General features: G+C 36.4%; 2 long non-coding RNA genes across 2 annotated transcripts in view; one reads left to right on the forward strand and one right to left on the reverse strand.

Annotated features, from left to right (window-relative positions):
- LOC144313440 (uncharacterized) overlaps positions 1-27,961 on the reverse strand; it is a 71,397-nt gene that overhangs the window by 31,147 nt on the left and 12,289 nt on the right. Inside the window, exon 2 of the long non-coding RNA XR_013379087.1 lies at positions 25,638-25,709. This is a non-coding gene — a long non-coding RNA (uncharacterized LOC144313440). The remainder of the gene's footprint in view (positions 1-25,637; positions 25,710-27,961) is intronic.
- Positions 18,866-23,311, forward strand: LOC144313439 (uncharacterized). Its single transcript, XR_013379086.1, has 3 exons — positions 18,866-18,989; positions 19,993-20,174; positions 23,230-23,311. It is a non-coding gene; the product is annotated as an uncharacterized LOC144313439 (long non-coding RNA).

Below are 27,961 nucleotides of genomic sequence, written 5' to 3' on the forward strand. Positions count from 1 at the left end.
AATCTATTAATAGTAGTATCATTAGTGATTCAAAGACAAATATTATGGATTCCAGAAAATTTCTTCAGGAAAAAAACTGGTTTACTTCATTTTTAATTGCAGGTTCAAAAGTAACACTGACATATTTACACACACAATACTTTTGTTCTGCAGTTCGAAGTACACAGGATAATTCACTGATTACACGTGGATAAAAGTAACAGCACAGACATATTTCTGGATTAAAATATAAGTTTTAACCAGAATTTATCTACCATAGTTGTAATGAATTTTTGTGCTGCAGAAAGAAAAATATTAAAACCATCACTAAAATCAGGCTCAGTGCAGGATTCCAACACTCTGTTACCTTTCAGAAACTACTGCTTTTCCTATCTACTTTCGTCTTCAGTCTGCACTGAAGCTGAGCACAATGCTCAACCCTGCAAAGTACCTCAAAGCACCTGCAAAGTAAAAAAAAAGAGAAGTGTACTAATGAAATGACCTAACTGGGTATCTTAGGTTTATGCTACTATCACAAGAGAAGGAAATTAAATTTTAAAAATACATTTAAAAATGACCTGAAGGTTCATTGTGAAACCTCAACTAAGGAAATTACAATGAGACTACAGCTCACACAATGCACTTATCTTAGCCCCTAATTTTGGTGACAGGCTAAGGTTTCCCACAAGATTACAAAATTAATAAAAACTAAAGGCACCACACGGAACTGAAAGCTACAATTCTAAATAAGTATGAGTACAAATTAAATAGTGTAGGAAACTTTTTTTTTCTTCTCTTAAACACTTTAAGGGAGCTACAGAGGAGGCAAGGCAACCATATTTTACAGTATAGCATAAAACTGGATTAAGAGATATAGCAGTGATAAAATTAAAAAAAAAAAAGCTTGTCTACTTAGGAAAAGGCTGTTATTGATTTTAACACATGTAGCATTTCCAAGAACGTGTACATGTTTCTCTAGAAATGCTGCTGAGTAAAATGTTGAGTTTACCGTAGGTTTAAACTTGCAAAGTATTCTGCTTTCCCAGACACTGAAAGGCTGAAGACCAAGAAACTGTTTAGAGACTTCTGAGCGTCAATTTTGCTTTTTATTTTTTCTTTGAATGAGCTTACGGCTTTATTGGTGTATGTGGGTTGTTGTTGTTGTTGTTGTTGTTTTTTAAGTTTTTCCCAAGGGTTATAATTCTATGGCTCTCTTACACTGGGCAAGATTCTTCCTCAATCAATAATCATGCGCCCCCATAAGAAGGCCAAGGCCATGGAAAAGTCTTCCAAGTATCTTCCACTGGCTTCTGCATAGAACTGCTGCTTTGTTTTTGTTGTGTTCAAGATGCTCTACCAAATAAATTTGGAAATTAGAGCAGATGTATACTTATCCACATTGCCGCAGAAATTTATAATGGATTTTCTTTGCCTGTTAAGAAGAGGTTAATAGCAAGCACTGTTGACCTATTTACTAATGTATTGCATGGAAGAAAATGAGCAATCTTTGGGCACTTCTCTAGCAAAGTTTCAAGAAGTCAGAAGTAAGCACTATAGGAATTAAATATCATTCAGTAGGAGACTGAGGTGATGAAAGAAATAAAGTTTTGAAATGCAAAGAGGTCCATCTGACCAGAAATTATTTACCCTTGTCAAGGTGAAAAATAAATGGAGAATGCTGCAGAGAAGAAACTTAGATAAGAAAATCTTCTAATTTTCAAGGATGAAGAAAGCTGTAGATTTCACATGCTGAACAAGGTTGTGATGTCTTACGAGTGGGAATGAAATTGTCTTAAAGAGACTGTATCTGAAAAATGCCCACTCAAAACTTTGAGTCATCCATACAACGTTCCCACTCTTATTTTCCCTAGCATTACCCTTATGACTCATGATATTAAGCACTTTTCATATAAATACACACATGGTACATATGGCATGTGCCTTAACTACAATGTTAAGCAAAAGTCATTAAAGAAGTTATCTTTGGGGGCACCTGGATGGCTCAGTGGTTGAGCGTCTACCTTTGGCTCAGGGCGTGATCCCAGGATCTGGGATCGAGTCCCGCATCAGGCTCCCTACAAGAAGCCTGCTTCTCCCTCTGCATATGTCTTTGCCTCTATGTCTTCTATGAATGAATGAATGAATGAATGAATGAATGAATGAATAAATAAATAAATAAATAAATAAATAAATAAATAAAATCTTTAAAAAAGAAAAAATCACCTTTGTCTTATTCTTGATTTCAGTGAAAAAAAAAATCCTTTCTTACTATTAAGTAGGATATCAATTATATAGTTTTTGCACTGATTATCAAATGTCAAATCAATCTTGCATCCTTTGAATAACTTTTACCTGGTTCTAGCACATTAACACTTTTTAAATATTGTTGGATTAAATTTCAATTATGTTGCTACAGATTATTGTGTCTAAATTCATGAAACGTATTAGTCTGTAATTTTCATTTCTGTGATTGTCCTTACCCAACTTTGGTATCAATATCATGCTTGCCTGATAAAACAAGTTGGGAAATATTCTCTTTATTTAACAGAAAAATTTATGTATGGTTGGTATTTTCTTTAAATATTTAAATTAACCAGGAAAGGCATCTGGTCCTGAAGTTTATTTTGTGGAAAAATTTTAATTACAAATTAAATTTGAGAAATAAATGGCTTTTTGGATATTCTATCCCCTCCTCTATCATTTTGGGAAAGTTTTGGGTTTGTTCATGAGATTTATACCTACTAAGTCTTCAAATTTATTGGCATAAAGTTGTTCAAAATATCTTTTAGTTCCTGATGTTTGGTAATGTGTGTTTTTTTTTTTTCTTCTTAATCATTTTTGGGCAGGGGCTAGGGATTATCAATTTTATCAATATTTCAGTGAAATAACTTTTGTTCCTATTAATTTTTCTTAATATATTATTTCTTTCTTTTGATATATTCTGGTTTATATTGGTTTAAATTCCTCCTCTTTCTTTAGTCTCAAGAAATATATCCTTTTTAGATCAATATTTACAGCTATAAACTTCCCCTAATGATTCTTTAAGATGTATCCTGTAAATTGAGAAGTTTTGTCATTATCAGTTAAAAATTTTTTCTAGTTACACTGTGATTTCCTGACCCATTTGTTATTTTTAAGTGTACTCCTTAATTTCCAAGTATTTGGATATTTTAAAAATAAAGATCTCACTTTTACTGATTTCTAATATAATTCCATTGTTGACATTAAAGCTTTTATGACCATAGTACTTTCAAATTTATTAAGATTTTGATAAACAGAGCATCCTGGGACCATGTAGCCTGTGCCTACTTCAGCTCCAAGCTCTTTGTAGTATGGCCAGCAGACATTCACCAAGCTGCTCAACTTCACTAATCATGAGGGGAAATGCCCAACAAAACCCTAATGAGGTATCCCCACTAGAGTGGCTAGTATTAAAAAGTTAAGAACTAACAACTGTTGACAAGGACATGGACAAAAAGGAATCCTCATGCCCTGTTGGTAGGAATGTAAATTGGTACAGCCACAGTAGAAAACAGTATGGAAACCTAAAATGATAAAAAATACAATTATCACACAATCCAGTAAATCCACCACTGGGCATTAACCCAAAGAAAACAAAAACAGTATTTTTAAAAGATATATGCAACTCTATGGTTTTTTTATCATTATATTGTACATGTGAGATATAACCTCGTATGTCAACTATACTTCAGTTAAAAAAAAAAAAAATTTATTTCATGGCCCAGCACATGCTCTATCTAGTTCAAAGGGCCTGTGGGCACTTGAAAAAAAATATTGAGGGGATATAGTATTCTATATATTTCAGTTAGATAAAGTTGGGTGACAGCACTATCCAAATCTTCTATATTCTGATTCATTTTTCTCCTTCCATGTCTTATCAATTACTAAGGGGAGGAAATTAAAGTCTCCAAGCATAATCTTAGATTTCTCTATTTATTTCCTTAGTTATGTCAATTTTTATTCCTTCTATTGTGAAGCTGTTATTAGATCTTATTTTCTGAATAAACTGATCCCTTTATCATTATACAATGACACACTTTATCTCTTGTAACACCCTGTACTTCATGTCCATTTCATCTGCTCCTAACAGCGTCACCCATCTTTCCTAAGCTTTGTGTTTGTATAGTAGATCTTTGTCCATCCTTTTCCTTTTCACCTCTCTGTGTATTCATACTTAAAGCCAATCTCTTATAAATCGCACATAGTGTCTGACTGGATAGAACAGCAACACTCAACTATCTGCTTTTCATTTGCATTATAATTTGGTTTCATTTAATGCAGTTATTTATATCAATGTGTTTAAATTTATCATGCTGCTTTTTTCTCTTGTTTACCGTTTTACCTTTCCCTTCTTGCTTTATTTCTCCTTCTGTGGCTCTGGATTGAGAGTTGAGAAGTAAGCTTGGAGAGTGGGGATAGGGAAGGGTTCAATCAGATTTATTTTGTTGTTGTTGTTTTGTTTTTCAATCAGATTTAAAAAAAAGACATTTTAACTTTCAACTATATTTTATTGTATTAGGTTTTGCAATGGTTCTCTGATATGAACTTTAAGGATATTCATCTTTAATTTATAACAATCTTTTTTGAATTAATATTCTACAGGGGCAACTTACTCTTTCCTGTGCCATATATTGTGTTTCCATATATATTATTGACTCCATGAAACATTGCCAGTTTTTGCTTTATCAGCTCTATTTTAAAGAAAAGTGATTTATGTTTATTCACATATTTAAGCATTCTTTATTCCTTTTTGTAGATATTTTCCATCTGATATAATTTCCCTCATGTCTAAAAAAATGTCTCTATTTATGATCATGTTTTCTAGAATGAGTTTGGTGCTAACAAATAGTTGGAGCTTTCCTATATATAAAACTGTTTTGATCTCACCTTAATTTTTAAAGGATTTTTTCACAAGAAATAGAATTATTGGTAGACAGTCTCCTTACCCCCGAAGTTTAAATATGAAATCCCATTATTTCTTTCAGGAAGGTAGCTGTCATTGTTAGAGTTGCTCTGTTGTATATTTTTGTGTGTGTGGCTTCTTTTTCCTCTGGCTACTTTTAAGATTTTCTCTTTCCTCTTAGAATTCAGAAATTTTACTGTTGTCTACCTACTTGTGCTTTTCTTTCGATTTATCTTCCTTAAGGCTCAGTAAGTTTCCTTGAATATTTTTTAACTCAAATTTGGAGAAATTATTGCTGTTACTTGAGGTATTTTCCAGGGTCATTTTTTTTCTTTTATCCTAAGACTGCAATAATAAAAGGTTATTCCTCTTTATACTGCCTCATAGGTCTTTGAGGCTGTTCATTGCTTGTCAATATTTCATTCTGTGCTTCAATTTGTATCATTTCTTTGGACTAATTTTCAAGTCCACTGGTTCTTCTATTATGTTCAGTATACTGTTAATATTGAAGTCTGAATTTCTTGATTTGAGGTACTGAGTATTTCAGCTCTAGAATTTTTATTTTACTGTAACAATTTTTATTTTTAAATTTTTGATTTCTTTACCCATTGTGTCCACCTGTTGCTGTCTTAACTTTTAACATTTTTTTAATATATTACATCCAGCATATCCATCATCATGGATCTCTTTCTAGTCACTATCATGACTGTATATGTAAAATAAATTTGTACTTGTTGTAGACAATCTATGTTCTATTACCTTCTTCTGTGAAGTATACAATAAAATCACTAGTAGTTTCCTTTTGTCTTCTGTGGCTTAGGTTTAGGTTTTATTATGGCAAGTGTATTTCTCTAAGTCCTACTAATTTAGTAGGATTTTGTTGGTGCTAACTTAGCTCAGTTTTTCAGTTTCTAGTTGTTGCTTTTGTGTTCCTTGGATTCTTGCTCCACACTGGTACAGGAAAGGAATTAACCTACAAATGGTTTTATTTTAAATATTTGGTGCAAAATTGTGGTCATAAATAGGATTAGTCTGACAAAGTTACTATGCCAGCATTGGAATCTGAAAGTATGTTTTAGAAGTCATGAAAAATATAGAAGAACGTAGATAAAGTATACTGTAAAGTTACCCAGACATTGCATAAAAACTAAAGAAATCTAAATCAAGGAGGGACTATAGTTATTAATTATATCTCAATATTGGTTCACTAATTCTTAATAAATGTGTCATACTTATGTAAGATTTTAATAGTAGAAACTGAGTTGGGGGTGATCTCTGAGGACTATTTTATCATCAGGTAAGACACCCACACAATAACCCAACCCTCTGTCTTCTCCATTTGCTCATTCTCTATAGGATATAAGTATCAAGCATTAAAACATATATGATTGCCAACTTTGCCACATTAGGTCATGTCAAAATCTCAGCAAAGCCCGTTATTGCATATGTTTTCAAAGACTAAAATTTATTTATAGGTTTAACTCACAGCCACAAAAACAGCATAAAAATGAAGCATAAATGATGAGCTGAAACTCAATTAATATGGCTTGATAGAGGCATCAAATAGTAAGACAGCCATTAAGAATGATTAGAATCCTAACAGAGCCTAAGGGGACAGCACACAAGGTTTAGATAAGGACAGAGCTGCCATTTTTTTCAGAAAGGCAGATTCATACTGCAAATTAAAGGAGGCTTCGAATGTCAAATCTCTGATAGAAATAGCTTGGTTCCATAGGTTACATCCTATTAAGGCCATTTGTTCACAGTGTTAAAATTTACTGTGACATTTAATAACCATTCCACAAAGAACAATATTTTTGAAACACAAAAAAGACCAATTAAAAGAAAAACAGATTATACAGTTTAGGTAAAGCTGTCATGAACATTGCTCTGTCCATATGCTTTCTTCCTAAAGGAAGGAGAATCTGCACCCAAGTAACTATTTGCCAAAGACTCACAACTCCTGAGACCATTCTAGGCATTATCCCCTTACTTCATCCCTGTGGATGACTCCCAAGGTTTCCACCCATCCTGTACACAGCCCATATAATCTATGAAGCTGTGAATGTGATAGGTTTTACACCTGTGGTTGTATCATACAGGAAGAGAAGTTTAATTATAGAAAGTGATATTATCTGAATGGGCCTGATGTTATAATTCTAGACACTAAAAAGAGTTATTTCTAGGCAGTGGTAGAAGAGATTTAGAGATTTAAAGCATTAGGATTTGGTAGCTACTGGCTTGAAGAAAGAGAGGACCGAGTAGCAAATGATGGTGACAGCATCTGGGAGCAAAGAGCAGCCCCTAGCTTCCAGGCATTAAAAAAAAAAAAAAAAAAAAGGTTTTCCATTTCTTTGTGTCCTCTTCTATTTCCTTCATCAGTTTACCATAGTTTTCACAGTATAGATCTTTTCCCTCTCTGGTAGGTTTATTCTTAGGTATCATATGGCTTTGGGTGCAATTGTAAATGGGATCAATTCCTTGATTTCTTTTTGCTGTTCCATTATTGAAGTATCAAAATGTAATAGATTTCTGCATTTATATCCTGCCACTTTGCTGAATTCATGCAGAAGGTCTAGCAATTTTGGGGGGTGAGTCAGGACAAAGAAGATGCGATTATATACACACAATGGAATATTACTCTGCCATCAGAATAAATGAAATCTTGCCATTTGCCTTGACATGGATGGAGCTAGAAGGTATTAAGCTAAGCTAAACAAGTCAAGTAAGAGGAATACCATATGACTTTACTCATATGTAGAATTTAGGAAGCAAAACAGATGAGCATATGGGAGGGGGGAAGAAAGGGGAAAAAAGAGAGAGGAAAACAAACCATAAGAGGCTCTGAAAGATACAGAACAGGGTTCATAGAGGGTGGTGGGTGGGGGATGGGCTAGATGGGTGATGGGGATCAATGCAGGCACTTGTGATGAGCACTGGGTGTTGTATGGAAGTGATAAATCACTTCATTCTACTCCTGAAACCAGTATCACACTGTACATTAACCAACTAGCATTTAAATAAAAAGTTTGAAAACAAAGAAAAAAATATAGGATCGACAGTTCTACCAATTCAAGGACTGAATTCTTCCAATGATGAATATGAGCTTGAAGGGTATTTTTCCCCAAAATCTCCAAAGAAGAACTAAGCCCAGCTGATATCTTGACTGTAGACTTGGAGGCTTTGAGTAGAGAACCAAGCCAAATGGTGGCCAAATGGTTGTTGTCTTAAGCTAAGTTTGTAGCCATCAAGTACACAGAAATAGGATATGAATACAATTCCCAAGGGAGCTTGCTGAGGTTTGTGGGTCACTCCTGGAGAGGAGGATGAAGTAATTACAAATGCTCTAGAAGAGTAATCTTACTTCTTTTTTTATAGTTTCAGTTTTCCCCCTGAATTTAAAAATGCTCAGTCCAGAAGAGAGAAAGGGGGAAGAGTGAGCCCTTTATATTGCCTGTCAACCAGAGGCTTTAAACTAAGAGATAAAAGGTATCCATATCCCTCTCCCAACGCGGGTCTGTGGTCAGGCCTGATCCAAAGAGAAATAAAATAAACATTTGAGGGATCCCTGGGTGGCGCAGCGGTTTGGCGCCTGCCTTTGGCCCAGGGCGCGATCCTGGAGACCCGGGATCGAATCCCACGTCGGGCTCCCGGTGCATGGAGCCTGCTTCTCCCTCTGCCTGTGTCTCTGCCTCTCTCTCTCTCTCTGTGACTATCATAAATAAATAAAAATTTAAAAAAAAAAAATAAAAATAAACATTTGAGATCAAAGCCTGAGTCAGGACAATAGAATTTACTAGAGTGACCCTTGCTTTCAAATCAATTCCTGCACATCAAGGTTCAAAGCTCAATGTAGCTGATAGTGGACCCAGTTGTGAATTTCCCATGACCTCAAATATTGTGACAGGCGATTAATTTTTAATGCATACTGCAAAAAGTATTGCAAGCCCTCCAAGACTTTCTAGAACCAATTGCTGATTATCTAATAAAAGATTTCAATAGGAAAATCATTTTTAAAAAAAGTCTTCAGAGCAGTTTTATTTCTTCGATTCCCATGGCTTTCGAAAGCCTTGCCTTCATTGATCCTCCTGCCTTGGAACTTTTGCTTTTACCTCACCTGGAAAAGCTGAATTTCAGCTAGGTTAATGGCTGGCATGCAGTCCTTGGAGGCCCATCACTGGTCATGTTTCTGAAGACTAGATGGAAAGGCATCTTATTCAGGCTTAAGTCATCAGTAGGAGAAGCTCTTTGGCTATGTCCTGGAAGACCACATGGCTTGATAACCTGCCACATTCAGGATCTGGCCTATGCTTTCTAAGCCCCAGAAGACAATGTTTATAGTGCCCTGAAAGTTAAGTCATTATTCAAGGATGAATTTACAGTAAAAAATGCCAAAGAAGTCCGATGTGTATTTGTAAAGGCAGGAATATAGCTACCATTAGATTTGAAAAACAAAACAAAACAAAACAAAAATACTCAACTTGGCTTGTTAGTTTATTTTCTCTCCATGAGTATATCTAAATATGAAAGTAATATTAATCAGTAAAGTTCTCTACAAGCATGGCATCAAAACCAAAAAAGTTAAGACTAAGAGACAATGATCAATAGCATCAAACCAAAAGTGGTGTAGCTCACATCATGGACTCAGAAACCAGACTGGTAGCTTTCAATTTCTGACTTTTCTACTTATTATTTTTTTAAAGATTTTATTTATTTATTCATGGGAGACAAGAGAGAGAAAAAGAGACATGGGCAGATGGAGCAGCAGGCTCCCTGAAGGGACCCCGATATCGGACTGGATCCCAGGACCCTGGCATTACGACCTGAGTGAAAGGCAGATGCTCACAACCACTGAGTCACCCAGGTGTCCCCACTTACTATCTTAACAGCACATTTTGGTTTCCTCATATGTAAAACATATAGGATAATAAAAACATCTACCTCCCAGAGCCCAGTGTCTGGTGAGGGGGGTGGTATATTTGTGCCAAAACTCTTTACCCTAGTCTCTTTAGTGTGTTGATATATTTAATGCGCTTATAATTATGCCTGCTATATAGCAAAAGCACTATATAAGTATACTGAGTAGTCAGGGTGCTTCTGCTTATGTGCTTCCTGAACAATGTTTCAATTGACAAGAACATTTCTCTACTCTGACTGATAAATACATTTTTTGTTGTTGTTGTTAAATGTGGTGATGGAACGAAGGAGCTACCTCACATCGTTCAATGATAAAAGCAGTAACATTAGCTAATGTGTATTGGGTGCCCACCATGTGGCTTGATACTATTCCAGACTCTTTACAAATATCAATTTTATCCTCAAGAAACCCCATGAGGTAGTCACTATTAGCATCTTCCTTTTAATGAAACAACTGAGGCACAAAGAATGTGAGTAATTTGTATAAAACACCACAGCTAGCAAGAGGCAGGACCAGAATTCAATTTTATCTCCCTGCTACTCAAAACATGATGTGTGGAGCAGCAGCTTCCACACAGCCCTGGGAGCTTGTGAGAAATGCAGATCTGCGGGCCTCACCCCAGATCTACTGGCTCAAGACCTTACTTTGGATACAATCTCCATACACACATCTATATATATATTAATGTCCATGCAGCACAGATCTCAATCCCCATGGAATCCTGCCTCTCCATGTATTAACTTATTAAAACCAGACAACATGACAATGAGGTAAGATCTCAATTTGTTGACAACACGTGAGAAAAATGCACAAGAAAAATCAAGCGGAGTCACTGTCCAATCTCTTAGGACATATAACTGGCATAGTGGTGACTCAAATTCTTTCGTGAGCCGCTACCTTGAAATAACATTCAAGTTATTGGTTTAAAACAGAGCAGACTGTGAAATTATGCTTTGCTCTTTTGCTTCTTTGCTTTAAGGAACATGGCCAGCTCCAAAAGACGAGTCCCTGAGTAATTACTTCAAGATATTTGAATGACTGCCACCAATACCCCCACTAGAAAAACGTCCTACTCTTGAAAGGAATGCCCAACACTGGTGCAATTAATCCCCATGAGTTTCAAGTTTCTACACCACATAGTATCACAAGGAAGGAGGAAAAAATGCTCCCCACACATTCTACTTGCTCTCAGTTTGACAAAAAGACGAACAAAGATAATTCACTCAGAAGCAAAAAGACTGTTCAAAATCTGACTCAGAACAGTCAGGTGGCCCTCTCCCAATTCCATCCCTCACACGCAGTTCTTATCTTCATTCTACTGGAAAGAGAATGCTGAGGTAAGTGGGGTGAATACCATGTCAGAGTTCTTCAATCATGTATGCCTTGAAGGAGAAGAACTAAAATGATGGAATTTATGAGCCAATTTCAAGTTTGTCTTTTGAAAGATTGTTTCTTTTCACAAATGAAAAGATTTACCACACTTTAGACACTACATCATGTCCATTATCCAATTTAATCCTTGATACATTATCTTGCTTTCTCATCAGTGAAAATGGCCACTAGGTGGAAAAACCAGACATGCTTTTTCTCCTACTCTTTTTCCAGAGCTCATACTCTTAACCTCAATGATAGATTCCAGCTGTAACTTCCCTAATTTATGTCTGTTAAAATTATGAACCAGACCATGTTTGTTTAACCAGATTTTTGCCCAATTGTTGCAGAACAGATGAGCTGACCTGGACATAGAGACCAATCTGTTTTCACTTATTAGCTATGTTGCCCATTTAAGTCATAGCTACTTTGTTCTTTCTCTCAATCAACTTTTGAATTTTCATAATTGCTGCACTCACAGCTCTACCTAGAGCTAAAAATTGTACCTAAAAAGAACATTGACCATAGATTAGTTCTTTTCTTCTCTTTTAACTTAAGTAGTACTTTCTAACTTTAAAAAAATAAAAATGTGCTCTAGATAGGACATTCAATATAAATATGCTAGCTTTGGGGCCTACAGCCTCTACCTCACTGAAAATGAACTATATTTCTCATTGGCATCTTCCATATAATACACAGTCTTTAAAAAGTAGGCTGTATCAAATTTTTTTTTATAAATTTATGCTTGTAGCTCATAGTGTAGGTATCCATGCTATAATTACAAATACTATATTGCATATTTGAAATTTACTAAAGTAGTAGATACAGTTGATATAGGAGAGTTTTTGTTACAAAAAACAATTTTACTGTGTGAGGTCATGAATGTTAACTTACAGAGTAAGCATTTCACAATATGAACCTAATTTAATCAGGTTATACACATTAAACTAATACAAAATTATATGTCAATTATATCTCAATAAAACAAGAAATAAGTATGCTTCTGTAAGAACAAGTATCACACGTAAGCAGCCCATCTAATTAGAATTACGAGCCTGCGTAGGCCGTATGTAGCAAGATCTGGGTCTAAGTCCCACTTAGTCAACTAAGTGAACTCACTAAGTTACTCACTTCTTGAGTAACCATGAAAATATATCAAGCAAATAATGAAAAAATACAAATTATAAACTAAATACTAAAGTAATATATGTATTTGAAAAAATGAAAGAGAAGTGTAAATACCATAATGAAAATTATCTTTCATATCCCATTTCCCCAGGCCCAGACCCACAGTTTTTTTGGTTGGTTTGGGTTTTTGTTGCTAATGTTTGAATAAAAACTTTCAAATAACAACAACAGAAAATTCCAGTTAGTTAACATACAGTGTAATATTAGCCTCAGATAGACAACAGGGCAATTCAACACTTCCATACAACACCCAGTGCTCATCACAGCACCCTAGTTCACCTATCCTCCTATCCACATTCCCTCGGGTAAACATCAGCATATTCTCTATAGTTAAGAGCCCAGATCCACTTTTAAGAGGCAACCACTTACTTAAATTTTTAAATACTTCAAACTGAAAACATAATTAATAACCATTTATTGACAACATCTAAGGTTTTGCCAAGTATTAACATAGAACTCTATCTTAAAAACCCTGCTCTAATAAACATGGTTAGAGACTTCTCTTTGTGCATATGGTGGGGCGGGGGGGTGGAATACAAGTAGAATTAGTCGAATAGCTGGGGTTGTTTTTTTGCTTTGTCTTTAGCTATACACATCTTTGACTTCACAAGATATTACACAATAATTGTATAAAGCCAAACTCCCTTAAGGAAGTCACATGATCTCATGAGCACTGGGTATTATATAAAACTGATGAATTGCCGAACTCTACCTCTGAAACTAATAATACATTATGTCAATTAATTGAATTTCAATTCAAAAAATAAAAATAAATAAAATTAAACTCCTCTCAAAATCTTGACAACCTTTGTCAATCATCTGTCCTGGGATTAATACTGCACTATGGGAATTAATAAGGCATTAGGGATGTCTTGATCTAGTAACATCCCTCATACCTCTCACTTTATTCTTTATAATTGTCTTTGCTACTTTGACACTTTATTCATCCAAACCAATTTTTGAATTACTTTGTCAAGATCTGTTTAAAAAAAAAATCTCACTGTACCTTTGACTGTAATTGTATTGCCTTTATACATTAGTTGGGAAGAACATACATATTTATGAAAGTTAAGTTCCTTTATCCTTGAATAAGGTCTCCCAGCTCGTCTAGATCTTATGCTCATCAGCTGACTCTAAGTCTTAATGAATCTTCTGTACAATTTATTTCTGGTTATCTGTATTTGTTAAACATTTTCTTTGCAGATAACAAAACTCTGCATAGTTTAATCCGAAAACAAAACTTTTTAAAAGATTACTAGATAGCTCATAGAAGTGGAGGGCCAGAGAACCAAGCTTAATGTTCCTGTCAAGAGGAACATGACCACAGGAAGGCCAGCCCACAGGGTTCTTAAAAAAGGAAATCTCCTGCTACTACTGCTGCATCTTCACAAGGATGCTGAAACACTAGGGACTGACCACAGAACCTTGCTGGTAGCTAACTGCCAAAGAACTAGATGTCACCAGCCCTACCATCCCAATTTATCTGGAGTATGTGGCCTCCTGTACTGGTTACTGGCAGCTCTGTCTATCCCTCAAAAGTCTGTCTCATTGAACCAGGACCCATGAGGCAACCTCTCTATGAGGGAGTCTGAAACATGGACTTGCAGTCTCCATCAGAAAGGGAAAAAATGGACTACTGAGTTTACTGTATTTTTTGAAATTTTATAGATGTGTGTTGCTGGAACACAGAGATACAAATGATTTTCAATATCGAGCTTTCTTAGGAAACCTTATTGAATGTTTTTATTAGAGCTAATTATAAATAACCTTGGAATTTTCCACTAGACAATCTTATAAAGCAAACTGGAGATATTTTTCCTTCCTTTGTAGTGCTTTAATATACATATATATATATATTTATATTTTAATTTCAGCCTCAATTTTAACAAAACCTGGCAGTTCAACCTGAAATAAAAGTATTCCTAGCTTTGTTTTGCTGCAGAATACATAGACAATCTGTCTGTTTCTCTAGTCCATCTGAGACTGAAAGAGTGTCTATTCTTTGCTAACAGTTTTAACTAGGGAAGACTTAAAAATTCACACAATGCTTTTAATGTCACAATTTAGATAATCACATGGTTTCTCTTAGAGTGAGCATTTATTCGATCATCCAAGCCAAGACAGTTTTGACAGTGAAAGAAAGCACTATTGGTTATTATGTCAGAGCAATATGAATAAACCATGATTTTCTCTGGCAAAGTGGGACTAAAGTCCACCATAATTTCCCCCTTTCTTCATGAATTAATGGAGCAAATTAAAGGATTTTTTTTATAAAAGCATCATTGGAATAAGATCTATATAGCACAGTACTTTTAGTTTGTTAATCCTTACGAGGATTTTTGCATCTAAGTTTCTAAGGGAAAATTTTTTTCTCCTCTTATCCTCAGTTGGCAATGGCCTTCAAAGTACAGAAACTATACTAATTAGATAAGTTATTTTTCTGCTTTATCACATATCATTTGGATTATTGGTTTACTTAAAGATTGCAAAAGCTCTTTGTATAAATAGACTTGCTATTTTGTAGCTGTGTGTGTTAATTTTTAGTTTTAAGCTTAAATTTTCAAATTGATGTAAGCTTTTGCTTTCTTTCCCATGATAACCGTTTTCAATTGTTTTTGGTTTGGTGCTTCTGATTGCTACTTCCTCATCTTCAAGTATGGGTAAGTACCATGATTTTATTTGCCAATTTAAGGCAACCTCAAATGATTCTTTGATGTGATATGGGACAACTTAACTGGTATCCATCATTCTGCTACCACTACCACCACCATTCTCTGGCCATGCAGCTTCAAATTTGATCAATATCTTAGAGGGGAAAAAATTAGTCATATTTTTTAGGTCTCTGAAGTCTGATTTATGAATGAGGATTCACAGACTACTGCTCAGAGTCAGCAAATGATCTCAGAGAAACGTTAGCTACAGAGTATCCGCACATGTCTTATCAGTTCTCTTCTGGAATTTTGATTTCTATCATTATTATTTCATTACCTCTATGATGCCTTCAAATACGTAAATTTGTCATTTTATCTGGTGATTCTGGTTGCTAGGAGCAACCACCTGCAACATATTAATCTATCCTTCCCTAACAGGTGAAATCTTCATCTCTATTCCTTGATTTTTCTTTCAGGGTCAATTTTTATTTTCCATTTTCCTTCCTATTTTAAGAGCTCATCTAATATCTAGTAATGATCATTTTTCTTCATCTACATTTAAAATTTTCTAATAGCATTGTATGTATCATCAATTGGTAAACTCAAGTTTCAAACGAGCAGGTCAGTGCTGATATTGTAGGATCTCCACTCACCTATAGCAGAATATAGAGAGCTTTACATTGGAGACACCATCACACAAAGTAAGGATCCTGTATCATGTTTGGGTTGGTTTGACTCATGTGTTCTCTTTCCTAACTGAAAAGTCTTCTTTCCATTCTCCCCCACCCAAGTTTTGTAACAGCCACTGTGGATGTGCCATAACAAGGCAAAATGAGAAGGAGCTGTTCTTGGCTCTACTTCTCTCTTCTTTCTGTCTCTAAACCAGCTATCTTCCCTAGACCTTACCCCTACATTGCTCTGTCATTATCACTGTTCTTCTGCTTTCCACCATACAGAAGTTTGTTACAACTATCTCATTAACAAATGGTTTCCCACTCAATGTTTTTACTGCAGGTTTATAATGCTTTTCATCTTTTTCTCAAAACTTCTGAGGGAAAAAAATACATTTTACAAAAAAAGTAAAGACCTACCCAGTTAATAAAATGGTACAATATGAAATCAAAATTTATATATGTTTATCTGTGTATCACAGTGTCTGGTATACAGTAAATGTAATGTATTTGTACCCTTATTCTTATCTACTCGTATGCCGTGGGACTGAACTGGGTAGTATTACAATCAAAATTAATGTCATCTTAGGACGAAGGGTAGTTCCCTTTAACTAAAGTTTGGAGACTGGTACAAGAAACCAAGGATCCCAAGTCTAGTCACATACAGAAGCTCACAATTGTTTTTCTAATGTCAAAGAAAACAAACACAAGTAATAGGCACTTTCTAAATGAACTCTTAAAGTTATCCTTTAGGCTTCTTGTAGTCTCTCACGAGTGAGCAAGGACAACTTCTATTCTAAGACAATTTCTTCCGCAGGTAATTAAAATTGTGGTTAAGACTAGAGGTTCTGGATCTAGACTGAAATTTCATCTTTGTCCCAGATTGAATAGGCTTTATCTTGGACATATTGTCTAAATTTCCTGTGTCTCTGTTGCCACATTTGAAAAATTAGAATAGTAACTTCAGGTCATTAGATGGCCTTCATGAGACAATATATGTAATGCTTTCCAACAGGGCCAGGCAAAGAGTGTTTAATGTATGTTGGGTTTTATAATTAGTAATATTCTCTAAGTCATTACAGGATTAGAGCAATACACTATTCTACTTAATAGTCTTCTGAGTAAATTGAGCAGTAACAACATGGTATCATAGCACCATGGCAAAATTATTGTATCCTAATGGCCCCCACATGAGTAGTTATACATTCTAAGTATCTATAAATACAGCTATCCAAGGATGACAACATCAACCTGAGTGTGCTGTGAGATCCTGACATTGTAGCTTCAGAAAATGGAATGCAAGTCAGTCATTCTCTACTTCTGGCTGCCTATTATAATATTCTAGATAGCCTTTAAAATACCCTTTCTCTTATTAATGGATTTGAGGACAGGACCTGGGGTCTTAGGCAACTATATATCCCAAATACCTAATGTAGCCCCTGTCATGTAATAGGCTCTAATTATTAGTTAATGATATTACAGAATTTCCTTTGTTTCCCAACACTGGTGAATGTTCAATGTATGCTTGTTATCATCATTGTTATACATTCTCAGTAATGACACTGGAATAACATTCTACTGATGTTTTCTAATTTATTTCTAATTTAACTCAAATTTACACTAAGTTTTAATTTACATACAAAATGTGAAACCCCATTATGTCATCTCTAATATTTTTATCTTTTGAGTATTTGACATTAATATACTTAATTATTTTATATAAGGTCATTTCCTGGAGAAGTTACTGAAGAAAATGTCATGAATATTCTTAAGAGGAAAATAACTTTCCAGTTCTTGTTTTAATTCTTATATTTGTCAGAAAAATGTTGAGATCCATTCTCATACTATACTTAATATTGGGCACCTTTTTATTTTTATTTTTACTTTTTAAGATTTTTATTTATTTATTCATGAGAGACAGAGAGAGAGAGAGAGAGGCAGAGACACAGGCAGAGGGAGAATCAGGCTCCATGCAGGGAGCCCGATGTGGGACTCTATTCTGGGTCTCCAGGATCATGCCCTCAGCTGAAGGTGGCGCTAAATGGCTAAGCCACCTGGGCTGCCCTGGACACCTTTTTAAATTAAATTACATATTTATCTTTATAAAAGATTTTGACTAATAGATTAAGAAACTTTTGTCAGAAATATATTAAGAGATCCATTCTCATAATATACTTAAGATTGGATACCTTTTTATACTTAATATACTTAATATACATATACATAATATACTTAATATTGGACACCTTTTTACATTTTTAAATTAAATTACATATTTATCTTTATAAAAGATTTTGACTAATAGATCAAGAAATTTTTAAACACCTACCATCTTAACATCAGATTCATTCTTTGCATAGGAGCTATGTCCTTTACAAGCAGCATCCAAAAATGGCTCAGAATGATCTTAAAGATTACCATGGTTATGTTTTTTTTAAACATGTGGGTCTAATTTTATAAAATAGCCTGGAATTGAAGATCTATAGTCATATTTACCTCTCCTCAGCCACTTCTGCCCCTTTTCCCCAAGTGAAATCCAATCAGTACCCTCAGGGTCACTTTCAAAGAGTAGAATTTATTAAGGAGTGTATAAGTGGGGAGAGTATTTAAGGAAGAGTGGAGAGACATGAAAGGAGTTTGAGAGAACATCCAATGACCAGAAAATACAAAGATCTGTAGACAACACAATTCCATTTGATCAGTACCGTGGATAGAGACAGACCGAGACTAGAGCAGGAGCCTATTAGAGGGTCACCCAATACAACTTAGGGAGAAGTGGGATAAAGGGCAAGGAATGCTGTTTCTGTCTACAGCTATAGAAAGTTGCCCAGCAGAAATGACCTCTGATATGTTTGTCCAAGGTGAGTTAAGGACTAACCATTTGAAGAACCAGATAGGCATGTTCCTGACCTTTCTTATTCAAAATGAATTAAGTGTTTGACAGTACTCTATATACAGAAAACAGTTACTAGTTCACTAGCATTGAATCACAAGTGGAGGAAGATATGGCAAGAGATAAAACTGTATAAGCAGGTAGTCAGGGGGTCACAAGATCCTGTGTTCCATGCTCAGTATGCCCACCATCGGGAAGGAAATAGGGGACCATTTTATTATGAAGATGATATAAAAAGAACTGTTGGTTCAGCTAAGTCATGTTGCTACAGGGGAGATAGCTTGCAGAAAAGTCAAGTAAGATGGAATCTTGTCATAATTGGAGTGAACCAGGACATGAACCCAAAGAAAGAACAGGAACAGAGGAGGTGTCAAGAAAGAAACAGGATTGAGAGGTACTGACCACTCATGAATTGACCAGAGGTCCTCAGGTATATGCTTTCCCATTAATCCATGCATTTTCCTAGAACTGTGAATTTTTCTAATGCCTATACAGTTTCTTTAAAAAAAAAAAAAAAGATTTTATTTATTCATGAGAGAGGCAGACACACAGGCAGAAGGTGAAGCAGGCTCCCTGCAGGGAGCTCAATGGGGGACTTGATCCCAGGACCCCAGGATCAGGATCTGAGCCAAAGGCAGATGCTCAAACTCTGAGCCACCCAGGCATCCCACCTGTACAGTTTTTATTACATTTTCCCATACATGTTCCTAAAATATGTACATGGGGAATTCTTTTATTGTTTGCCTTCAAAGAAACATCCTCTACTCTGTGGCAATACCAATTTTGTCTTTTTTATCTGCTTCCATATATTTGGTGCATAGTAGTGATCTTTTAACACAGTAGCTATTGTTAAAAGAAAGCTACAATGCTACCACTGAGTTGAGGCCCCAAGCCAGTAAACCAAGATTTAATTCTTAACCTCACTGCAATTTCAAACTCCCAACAGTGGAACCTTTGAACCCAATATGGAGTTCCTGGTTAGTACTAGGAAATTTCCTGATAAACCCTTTCATGCTCCCCTTAGGACTCAACAATGCACTTCTTGCCAATAAATTGCCTTCCTCTTCTTTAATGTCCTCTACCTTTAAAAACTGGTTTCACTTCAGATAGTCCCCTTCTACTTGCTAGATGGAATGTTGCCTGATGCATGAATTAATAAAGTCAATTAGACCTTAGGGAAATGTTGTGTTATTGTTTTGGCTGGGGAACTGGCTGAAGGTAGCTTTCACTACTGATCACAAAAATGTCTGTGGGTGATCTCAAGTAGGGCCATTTCAACTTTGGAAATTTTGACTTTGAGACATCTGAAAAAATATCTAAGAACAACCATCTAGCCAAAGTTTTGCTAATTAGCAGCTTTTTTGTGTAACCATCACCCCCCCCCCCCAAAATCCTAGTGGCTCCCAACAATGAACGATGAAATCATCAGACCTGTTACAGGATGGGCTGAAGGTCTTCTCCAGAACATGGTCAGAAGGAACAACCCCATCTGAGACCTGCTCTGGCAGTAGCACAAGGTTCAAGCATGAGGAGCCAAGCCAAACCACACTTAAAACTTACAAGTTTCCACTCAGACACAGTATGTATCACATCTACTCATATTCCCTTGACTCCATAACTGGTTTTGGCTGGTGGTACAGGGGTGTACAACCTTACTTAGGAGACAAGAGTAATACAGCCTACTACACTTAGATAAAGAACAGTACAACCCTGAGAGGGAGTCACAGAGGCAGCACATAAAGCTCTCGGAGGGTATGACATGACACAGGGGAATGTGTATAGTAAAAGGAATGACCTGGGACCAACAGAAAAAGAGAGAGAAATGGAGAAAATCCAGAAAGGAGACTAGATCAAGCTGAAAAAGATACAGGAAGAAAACAGGGACACACTCAAGTCCTTGACCCAGGGGAGGTCTTACCTCTTCTAACATTGATCCTGATTTGGTCTGTCCTGAGAGCCAATCAACATCCTGATGAGAACAGGAGGCCCAAGGAGAGCTGTTGAAGTCTGGAAATCAAAGAGCGGGTCCTGGCATCCTCCTGGCCTCACACTTGCTCCTCACGCCCCCCCCCCCATGGGGGCTGGTTCATTTCCCTAGCATCCCTCTGTTTTCTCTCCCCTTCCCTGGGGGAGACATCGGAGGTGAGAAGTTGATCTGGGCCCCATGCTTCTTTTACCATTGCCCTCTCTGTCAACCTCTCATTACTTTTCATTCTAGAACTTCTTCCCTGACAAGCAGAGGATCTCAAGATGAGCAAACTTCTTCCTGTTAAGGGCCAGACAGTGCCTGCCTTAGGCTTTAGAGGCCATGCCAGTTCTTTCACAGCCACTGGATGCTGCAGCACCAAAGCAGCCATAAGTAGTATGTGAACAGACGAAACACTGACCCAGACTTGGTTTGTGGGTCATGAGTTGCAAACTCATGCTCTAACGGAAGGATTCATTTTGGACCATCTCTGGCTGTTTTAGGCTATTCTGACTGGACATAGTATTTATACAAAATGCAAGGATTGGAGATAAACAAATCATAGGCACAATCTTTAGTAAATATCATCACACGCATACTTATGGACACGTAGTCTAGGTTAGAGGCTCTTTAAAAAATCATTTTTAAAATGTATCCTCTCGGGCAGCCCCGGTGGCCTAGTGGTTTAGCGCCGCCTTCAGCCCGGGGTGTGATCCTGGGGCCCCAGGATCGAGTCCCACATCAGGCTCCCTGCATGGAGCCTGCTTCTCCCTCTGCCTGTCTCTGCCTCTCTCTCTCTCTCTCTCTGTCATGAATAAATAAAATCTTTAAAAAAAAATAAAATAAAATGTATCCTCGCCACACTAAATAGGGGAAAGTTAGTCTCAGTGTCTACTTTGAAAAACATAGAATTGGAAAAACTTTATTCACCCATGTCAGAAACAAGGCATTTGGGAACAAACAAATCATTTCAATCAAACCTCTTTTCTATTCCAAAGCAAATCATCTTAAAATAGCATCAAAGCGACCATACTCCTAAATCCCACATTTAATTATTTTTCTTATTTTGAGTGAAACAACACTAAACTATAGCTGTATTTTCTCCCGGACGCTAGGATCTTACACAAGTCCTTTTTTTTGTAAAAGGAAAATGCATTTATCCTTTAAAATTTCAATTTAACATAAAAAATATAAAAACTTCCAGAGGGCACAGCAAGTTGCCCAGAACTTGATAGCTTTGGGGGGGGAAAAGAAAATCTACAGCCATGCCACAGAATCCATATAGAGAAGAAAAAAACTCATTGCATGGACTCCTACACAAAGCAACTTTTATTTAAGTACAGTGTTAATTACCCAATTATAAAAACTCAAAAAATTTAAGTCTTCTTGCTAATTACTAAGCACTCATCACTCAGTACAAACCTAAATGTTCACCAAATAGTCAAAATCATGCTGGGTTGTGTATTTTATTGGTTGTGGGTCATGAGTTGCAAACTCATGCTCTAAAGGAAGGATTCATTCTTCTTCTCTAAATGATTTTGAAAGCTGTTTTCCATATATACCTATTTCTATGTATTTCTCTTGCTCCCAAAAGCAACCACAAAAGGCTGAAAATAATTTGGGCAAGGAAATTATTCCGTATCCTTCAGACCAAGAGTTAGCACTGGTTATAAATAAGGACATTTAATAAATGTGGACACTGTGCCACAGAAGTAATTCCAACAACTATTCATTTATTATCACATATAGTATTTTCTTGTGCACAGGGATTAAATGACAAATAGGAGGAGTTAATTTCTCCACAGCAATCACCCAGAATGTGGCAAAGCCAAGATTTGCCTTTTGAGGACAGTGTCTTAAGCATTTAAACTACTTCCCTGAATGATCAAGGGGACACTCTCCTTTTGAGCTGACTTGAAGCCATTCCAACTTCATGTCTAATCGACTCGGGCCTGAGGCCTGTAAAACACTGCACTGATGGTTTTGTATCTCCTAATAAGTAAACTCAGTCAGGAGACAGCACTGTTTTGGGAGTGTCTGACCCTGGCAAACCTGTGGGCAAACAGAGGACTCTAAGCTGGAAGTGCTAAAGCTTCTAGTGTTTCTTCCCCCTAAAGACAAGTCTTGAAAGTCTAAAAAAGAAAACTGGAAAGCAAAACAAAACAAAACAAAAAATCCAAGGTCTAATCATCACCTTTGTGACATGTTGAAATGTGCTTAATACCTATTGAAGTTTTCTCAGAAACATGTAGATGTCCCATACCTAAGAGCATTAAAATAGAGTCTCCTGGTCTTATCTCTTTTCTCCATGAGACAGAGGCCTTGTCTTTTGCTAGGTATTGCCTTCTTAGTTCCTAAAACAGTGGCTCTCATGTAAAAGGCACTCAATAAATATCTACAGAGAGTGAATAAACTCAATGCCTTACTTCTCAGCATTTACCACCAGTCATTTTTCTATAACGTTCCCATTCTTCATTTATTTTCTTGGTTCCCATTTCCCTGTGGTTCACAAGATCTTTAAGAGTGTTAACTTCAGGATGTTTTCACTAGAAGGAAGCAGTGGGTCCTACAATCTAGTAGGGGTGGAGATGGGTCATGGAGAGGGTGTTTGGGGCTTAAAACCATAATGGCACTGCAAGGATATTAATGATTTTTGTCTTTATGTTAGGCTGCTTGGCAACTCACTGGAAATTATTGGGGTGGGGATTAAACTTCTCCAAGCCTTCCCTCAGATGATCACCATAGGTAAGTTTTTTTCACTTTTACATAAATGCTTATAGATTTTATAATTGGGCAAACATTAAATATTATGTATTCAAGGAATATTATATTTTATTATGTATTATGCAATAAATAAGGTGTTGACCAGTGCTGGGGCTGATAGTCTCCAGACAGGTACACAGGGTACCTTTCAAAAGCCCCATAGTGGCGGGGGTCCCCATTGGCCAAGTCATCATGTCCATCAGTACCGACTTACAGAACAATGAGCCTGTGATGGAGGCCCTATGCAAGGCCAAGTTCAAGTTGTCTGACCACCAGCAGATCCATATTTTCAAAAAGTGAGGATTTATTAAGTTTAGTGCTGATGAATTCGAAGGCATGGTGGCTGAAAAGCTGCTCATCTCAGATGACTAGAGGGTGGAATACATCCCTAATCATGGCCCCTTGGACAAATGGGGGACTTTGTATTCATGAGAACTTTGGTGCTGTCCCCTCCTTATTCATGCCTACCAATAAATCCCACTCCCTGTCAAAATAAATATGTATATATTCTGTTTTATAATGTATCCTTTGTTGTTATTTTTCATAGAATATCCATCTTCTTGAGGCTCAAAACAGAATGTTCAAGTATAGTCCATTGTTTTTCGTTTTTTCACTTAGTAACCATACAAAATAGGTGGCAATTTTCCTATTTCTGTCTTCTCTGTTCTAGGTTCTTTCAGAAAAGAGAAGCTGTAAGAAATTTGACTCGTCTTTCTCATCCTTATCTGTGATCTTCTCTTCTACCCCTTTCTCTTAAGTGAACTTTTTGTCCAGGATATAGTAGAAGTTTTCGCTCACATTTAAAAATATGTTTTTCTTCAAAGGCAGGTCTACTCTTCTCTGCCCTCTAAGTGATTTTTTATTTGTTATTATCAATTTTACCCATCAATCATCTCATTTTGCACCTTATTCTGATGAACTCTGTCCCTCTAGCCCATACCATCTATTTGTGATTCATCATTCCCAACACCCTGCTTTCTCTACAGCTTCACCTGCCCAATTTGAGTCTACAGGCAATTTTTATAAGAAAGTTCATCCCTTGGACCTTGTAAATGCTGTTCCTCTTCTCTTAATATGAAGTAATTTTGAAATACTCCTCCCTTTCTTTCTTTCTTATTCTCAGAAGTATATTTATATTACCTTTGTTCCTGCTCTCAGCCTACTTTGTAGGTACAGAATCCCCTTTCCCATCCCTAGGCAGATTGTTATTTTGAAATCCTGGCACAATTTTCTGTCTCCAGAATCTTCACCCATGTCACCTCTGCTCCATGTGGGTGGCATCTCTAACATTTTACCTCTTTCTCTGATATGGTGATCCCTGTGATGCTTTTTAATTTATATACACAATTACAATGAAAATGAGCTCTCAGAATGTATTTTATTACCTACTTACTGCTTTTTTTCCCCCGAGATTAAAATCTTGACCTGCATTTAGCAACAGAAGAGGAGAAAATTGGAAAAAGCATTCTGTGTACTTCCTAGAGTAGAACGCCAAGAGCCAGACAGGGAAACCTTCAACTTTCTGCCTACTACAAACCTTGTACAGCCCAAGTGCTGGATGTACTACAGCCCAGGTGCTGGATGTACCTGTTACTTCAAATGTTTTCTATTCTTACTCAAGTGTGGTAGATTTGATAATGTAAAAATCATATAAGAATTGATCCTACAAAACAAAGACCCCAGAAGAGGGACTACCCAGAACTATGACAGAGTCCTCTTTGGACATCTGAATAATCTGTAAATGGTGATTAAAAGAGAATTTGGGATTTGCATGTTGGGGCACCACTCTAACAATGTCACTGAGGGTCAGTCAAGTAGGTGAGGAGTCTGTTGCTAAGCCAATGTGAGGACCCAAGAATCATTCAACTAAAGGAGAAACCATACATGACAGGAAGGGGGAAACAGATCAAAGATTTTATGAGGTGCAGTTTTCTGCAATTAGAAACCAATGGACATGGGGAGATGGGGGTGAAGGAGGAGTAAAGGGTACTGCCTGCTGTCTACCTTGCCTCTCACCAAGAGAATTTCCAAACAAAGTGCAGTCTCAGGAAGGCTGAAGTACATAAACATCGTTTTTGGAAACAAACCTGTCAAGTTTATTTTGCTTTTGGAGATTGCAGATAAAGATGTGTAGTTACCAATAAAATTCTGAAGCCCAAGAGAAGGAAAGGAGAAATTAAGATGTCATGAGCTTTCAGGCTAAAGCTAAAATCATCAATGTAATTGCTCAGCAACAGTCTACAGAGTGAAAGATGAGCAGGCCAAGGACACAACCCTAGGGGCAAAGTGGGTCATGGTCTATTTCTTACTTACCCTTCTTCAAGATTCTACTCTTCATATCCTCCTCAGTCTATTTAGGCCTTGAGATTCAATCTTCAGCTCTCCCTAGGAGTAGATGGGTCAGAATAAGACAACTTTTCCAAGAGAACTGACTCATGCTCTCGCACAGCAACTTCACTCACCTTGCCAGCTTGAAATTGAGAGACAGGGATAGAATCATTTTCTTGAGAATAGAGGTTCAGGCTTGGAACATAGGCCATATGGAATGGGAAACTGAGTGAATTTTAATAAATTATTCACTAAGAAAATGGAATGGGGTAACTAAATAGGAAATTCATGACTTTTTATATCACACACCATCTGTGATCAACAATAGAGATAGAAAGGTGGGAAAATGGTTATAGAGAGCCAAGACTTCATTTTTCAAACTATGGCAGTAGATCAAGAAGATGACATCCTAGAGACACTGATGAGACTACTTAAAATAACACCAGTCAGCCATGAGGAGTCAGAAAGTGAATACCAACAGGTTGATTGCAAGGAAAAGATCAAGCATTTCCATTTTTGTGTACTTGAAAGTTAAGCATCCTAAGTTTGTAAAGGTAATATCATTTATGGTTTCAATCACAAAGTAAGGTATCAAAGTTCAAGATAATGAGCTATTCATGGAGTTAAGTTTAGGATACACACATGGAAGTGGATTGTTAGAATGGTAGGCAAAAGCCTTAAGAATTACAGAAATTTGGATTCTTGATGGAATCATCCACAGGGCAGCTGAAGTCACATCCAAGTCATAATGGGAGGGTGATCCATTGGTCAGAATGGGGCCCATTTTCAAAGGTTCAGTCTTTTTTACAGCAAAGTTGAAAATTCCACTAAGAGTAAAAAAGAGGAATCAAGAAAATGACAAGAGAGTGTCTGCACAAATGGCAGCTAATAAAATGTGCATGGAATGAATTTACGGGTCCCACTTCCCAGGGCCATGGTAAGGAAAATGAAACAATAAAACTGCAATGGGAAACAATAAAACTTGCCAGGGAAAAGGGGTGGTAGAAAGAGCTCACAAGAAACAGTTCCACAATTTTCAGAAATTCTGAAAGCTGATTGTAAAACTTGTATTCAACTTATATTTGACTATATGAGGTTAAGGCCCAGAATTAAAACCAAAAACAATACTTATTCAAAATCCCTCATTTCCTCTGGACTGTACTGCATTTTATTACCCATACATTTGAGGTAATTCCCACCTATTTTATCTGTATGGTTGAAACATTACATAGAGGCATGCTATGGCACATCTCTTCCCAAGTCCCCATTTAGTAACAATGCATTGGTAGTATGAAAGTGACTGTAATGGAGTTTTTACAATATGGAAACATAATGCTACATATCAGGGTTCAACTTATTGTTTTGTTACTTGTCCAGACAAACTGTTTTCCACTCATTGCCTATAGCTGCAGATAAAGTTTTACTGGAATATAGTCAATAATAAGTGATATCTTCTGTGGCTCCGTTATAATGACAGCATGGAAAAACTCTAAGAGAAACCATATGGCACTAAATTTGAAATGTTTGCCACCTGGATCTTTAAGAAAGTTTGCCAAATCTTGGTTTAGACTTGAGAAAATAATTCAGATTAAACTTATAGGAGTGCAAGACCTGTAAATGGTTACACATCTACAGCCATTTCATAGTAGCACAAAGATTTAGGGAACTATTCTCTGGGTATTTGAAACCATAATCTGATTTAGCAAAGAAGTCATTCATGTCATTAAAAGTTAAGCCTGATTCTGACATATACATTCATGGTTTCACTTTGCCTTCCTCCTCCACCTAAATGAAAGTATTGACGAACATTTATGTTGAAACTACATCCATTTGTAGTCACTGTTCATCAGTAACAAGAGTTTAGCCAAAAAAATAAAAAATAAAAAAATAACAGTGTTCCATGCAAACCAATTGGCTGCAAGAATTTATAATGAAGAGTATCATTATTTGTCAACTATGGGCTACACTTTATATTAGTAAAATGCATTAAAACCTTTTTTTGTATGTATATATATGTGTGTGTGTATATATATATACACACATATATATACATACATATTTTTTAATATGTATAAGTTTTGAACACTTGCCAGCAGCATGAGTAATGAAGATATTAAAGAAGCAGAAGTTTCTCAGAACAAAGTTCTGAGAAAGCATCATAATTTTAGCACCTGTGGAAGGGTAGCAGTTCAAGGATGAAGAATCACAAAGCAGTGTGAGGATTAGCAACAGATAGTCAAAACAGAACTTTTTTTCTGGAGGAAGTGATCATCACTCCATTGGCAAGCATGAATCACTCTAACTGGTAC

The sequence above is a fragment of the Canis aureus genome, chromosome 5 (assembly GCF_053574225.1).
Source record: "Canis aureus isolate CA01 chromosome 5, VMU_Caureus_v.1.0, whole genome shotgun sequence".
In the NCBI taxonomy this organism is placed as follows: domain Eukaryota; kingdom Metazoa; phylum Chordata; class Mammalia; order Carnivora; family Canidae; genus Canis; species Canis aureus.